Here is a 4,800-nt window from a genome sequence, read left to right on the forward strand (position 1 = left end):
CCCAATGATTTATCTGTTTTACAGATGAAGAAGCTGAAGCACAGAAAGAAGTTGACTTATCATCCAGCTAGTAAATGGTAAAGTCACATTTCAAAGCTGGGCATAGTATCTGGTTCCATAACCAATACTCTTAACAGTCATGTTATGCTTCTTAGTTATTTATTGAATTGTATTGATTGATAAGTAAGTAAACGAAAAGAAAACATTGTTTTAATGCAGTTTGGCTAACTAGTGATCCAAACCAGGGCCCGACATGCTTTTTCCATAAAGGATCATATAATAAATACTTTAAGCTTTAAAGGCCACACCTCTGTCACGATTACTCAACTTTGCCATAGTAGTGTGAGACTAGTCACAGACAATACAAAAATAGATAAGCACAGCTGACAGCCAATAAAACTTTATTTACAAAATCTTTGTAAATATTTGGCCCATGGGTCTTTGTTTTGCTGACTGCTTGACATAAACAATCTCAAAGGGAGACACACGTCTGCCGTTCATATGGCACTGATGGATATGCCGTCTCTGAATCCGAATGTGTCATGAAGTATACACTGTAAGAAAAGGGTGGTCAGGAGCCTAGAGTCTGGAAGGGACCTGCCCAAAATTTAGTCGAGCCAAGAGGACCGTTAAGACCAGGAAACTGCAGACGAGCCTTAGAAGCTGCCGGTAAGCTTCGTCCCTCTAAAACATCATACGCGAGGACCCCTTTCTTTAGGCATGAGTGTCCCCGCAGATGGCCGCACAGAGGCCAATCCAGAGACTCGCTGAGGGACCCGGCCAGGTCACCAAAGGCTCTTGGCACAGACTCACCTCCACGCTCACCCCGGAAGCTGCGTCCTCTGCTGATGCTGAAGTCTGCACACTTCAGGACCGCCTTCGGCTCCCTCGGAGACAGAGCTCGGCTCAGAAGCTCCTCCTCCGGCTAAGGGAGTCCACAGTGCAAATCGATAACTGGGCTATGTGATGTTAGAGAAATTCTTGTACTTATTTTTCTGACACGAAACAGCTAAACAATAGCTTCACCTCCCTCTCCCCCTGCCCACGCCACTTCGCCTACCTCACTGTCTCTGTCTTTTACTCTCTGGTTCCTCTGCTACTCTACTCAGACATTTCGAAATACACTTTTTACTTTAGAATAGTTTTCGTTTACAGAAAAGCTGTAAAAATAGTACAGAGTTCTCATATATATTCCCCTCCCCCGACAGTTTCCCCTATTGTTAATATCTTACATTATGGCTCATCATGACGCAAAATATGATGCATTTCTCCAACAAGTGAACCAATATCGATGTATTATTGTTATTTCAGATTTCCTTAGTATTTATCTGAAGTCCTTTTCTGCTTCAGAATCTCCTCCAAGACACCTCATTACATTTTTCAACATTTCCCCTTCTCTTTTGCAGATAGAAGGAATTAAATTTTTTTTAGAAGCCCGTGGGGTGAGTAACAAATGATACACGTTTGGCATATTTCCACTTTCTGGTTAGCAGACTGGCTGGAGCCAGGGTTCGATATGGTGCATATTAAGAGAGTAAGGCTAGAAATGAAAACTTCAGACGTCTTCTGAGGCCAGGCCAAACAGTTTGAAATTTTATTCTGAAGAAAATTGGAAGCCATTGAAGATTTTAAAGTAGAAGAATGACATAAAGTGGCCCTCTAACAAAATCAATCTGTCTATGATGTACAAAGCGGATTGGATGAGGAAAATCCTAGAGGCAGAAGGATAACTAGATGGGTCAAGGCCACGGTCAGGTCTATATGTTAAGTCTTAGTTGTCGGCCAAAGGGGTAGAGGACACAGATAATTCTGAATGAATGGCAGAATTGCAGGGAATTGTCAGACAATCAGAGGGTGAAGAGCAAAGAAGAGGAGATATTAAATATCACCTCTACATGTCTTGCCTCAAAAGTTGGTGGGAACCATGGTATTAGCTTCAGAAACAGTGAAGTCATGAGAAATAACTGAATTCTGGAAACGATATCGTACTTTCTTAAGTCTGAGATGTGGGTAAGACTAGTTTGGCAGGCTAAGAAAACCTTCCGTCTCCCCAGGGAAGGGCTGCAAATACAACATGCAAGCAGCGAAATTCCGGATAACTTTTCTGTCCTAATGCCCGATCGTCGTCCTGCTCTAAAGCTCTCTAAAAATTGCCACGTCAAACGATCAGCTGAAGGGGCAGCCCTCTCAGTTGTGGTGACAACTGAAGAGCTCTTCACCAACCTGTCGGAATGCCCATGTTTTAATGACACTGGATGTTCAGAATTATCATCGAGAGTTCATAGTAAAAATAAAAAGCAAAAAACGTCAATGTTATTTTGGGCTCTTTTGCATTCTGCTGGGTTCCAAAACAGTATGCATTTCTAAGTGCCACACTTTATGGGGCACAGACCCACCCTCCATCAATGTACCAGAATATAATTCTCTGGTGAGAAGCCCAAAGATCCTGGAGATAAGTTGTCTATCAATATTATGATTTGTAAATAAAGATAACGGCTTTTGTTTATGCTAGAAGAAACTCCAAATTTATGGACCATTAGTACCTCTGAGGTTAATGAATTTGGGGATCAAGGACCAGGGGCCAAGCGATTACGATTTAGGTGGTTCACTGTGCACAGGAAATGCTGAAATGCTTCTTTCTTGGGGCATATTCAAGCATTTGCTACATTCTCTAAAACAGGATGCTCTATCTAAAAATGCATTTGCCTAGGGCCGCAGCCTGGCAAACTTTTACCGAATGCCTTGCCTATATTTCCTATCCCATCATTGCTGATTACCTAGACACGCGTGTGTGCCGATAGGAGGCTTTTCATCTGTAATTATCATGCTCCTTCCGCTTAATTCAGTTAGATGCCTCAATTCAAAATCTGTGACATCACAATTTCACCAGAATGAAAGGAAATGTCATATCACAAGCTGTGGGTTATAACATCAGTGAATGAATCAGACAGCAGCAGAAGGCTTAATGTTAAAAAGGAGTTTTTATTTACACCAGAAAAAAAAAAAAAAAAAACCTTGTGTAATCAAATGGAAAAGAAAAGACACAGGCCATTCTGAAAGGACTTTGGATTGGCACAAAGTCCAACCATTGTTGTTTACTGGAACAATCTGGAAATTTACGTTGTTTTGCCAGGAGCTATTTTGTGTTTCCAGTTTGAGGATTACAGACTAATAAAACCAGAGAAGCAGACACAGATTTCAGAGGTCAACCAGCCTCACTGAGTTTACGCGTGAGGAAGTGGCGATCCAGAGAAGTGAGGTGGCCGCCCCACAGCGAGGGGACCAGACAAAGCCTGGACTTCTCTTTACACGTTCCAGGAGAATTTGCCAACTTCCGCTTTACCCGGACGTGCAAGTTCCTGGAGCCAGAACCGCTTTGTGCCAGAGATTCTGGGCCATCTTGGTAATTTAACCGATGGGTTAATAAAATCCACACTAAATAAATTATTGTTTTCTATGGTAAAGATGTTTTCATACATGTTTTCTCCACATGTTCTAATCTCGCTGGTTATTCATTTGCATTTCTGCATCATAGCCCGTCATATAATACCTTAATGTGGGTTATTTTCTCAAAAGCATAGTTTGCCTAACTCAACCCGCAGTTCTGGGAATCGTCACTCCGCTATTGAGCTGGTTTTGGATGAGCGTACCCTGACGTCCCAACCGTCACTTCCGAAGATTGCGGTGGTGTCCTCTGGAGGTATCCAAGTGCAGAGGGAAGGCGATTTCTTAACACACAGGGTATTTCTCAGGAGAAGGGACAGGACCACAAAACTGGATAATATTATGCACTCCGATGGATTTCTTTTTTCCTCTATCCGGAGATTCTTTGGGCATCCTTATCATGATGCTCCTGTTGTGTGCGAGTGTCAGCAACTCCGATTGAAAGACAGAAACCAAAGATTAATCTTCAGCTCCTGTCTTTTACTTTCGCGATGAATTGGTAGCCAAATTCTGCTTTATCTCCAAGGAAAGCGCCCCTCTCACATAGCTCTTTCTACAGTCTCCTTCGCCGAGCCACAGAACGGGCAGTCAGGCTCCTCGGTGGCGTGTTCAGGATCCAAGGGGGCCGCTGTGATGGCAAACACCTTCTCCCTTGCCCTTCCATGCACATGCCACCGTCTAAAGTTAACCCATACAGATGTAGATGCTCCGAGGGGCCAAAGGCCTCAAAAGGTCAAGTGTCCGATATCTGAACTTCTAAGAGGCCACACTTCCCTCAACTTCAGCTGTCTTCTTCACACATAGCTTTGAAAAGACCAAAGACCCAAGGTCAAGGGTTTTAACCTAAGCTTCAAACCTGCCCAGGCTGCTACTCACTCCCCCTTTTCTTCTAGACTCTGGCTTGGCCCACACAGCCTTCTTCAGACTAGTTTTGTGAGACGGTCATTCATTTTATCCCTCGGCCTGATGTTCTACTTTCTACTTGTATAACTAGTAAAAATCCTCGTCTCCATTCTTATGCCTCATTGGTCCCTTTCGTATTTCAGCCCCTTGTGTCTATGCCTTAGAGTTTGGCACTTTATAACCTCTTGGGGCAGAAGTTCTCAAATACTAGATCACAAAGTTAGCAGGAAGGTATAGAAAAAATAAGGGCAATATTATGAGTGTTTCATAAGGCTAGATGTACCTGAAGAACTAGCCTATGGTTTGAGATTATGTGTTCTCTACATTTTATGAATTCCCACAATTTTACAATTCTTGGCTTTTCTTTTATAAAATGACGGATAGTTAACAGAATAAAAAGATAGGCAACCCTATGTAAAGCAAGCCACACCCTAGTTAAAAGAACTGTCTATC

This window comes from Pteropus medius, unplaced genomic scaffold (assembly GCF_902729225.1).
Source record: "Pteropus medius unplaced genomic scaffold, Ma_sr-lr_union100, whole genome shotgun sequence".
Classification (NCBI taxonomy): domain Eukaryota; kingdom Metazoa; phylum Chordata; class Mammalia; order Chiroptera; family Pteropodidae; genus Pteropus; species Pteropus medius.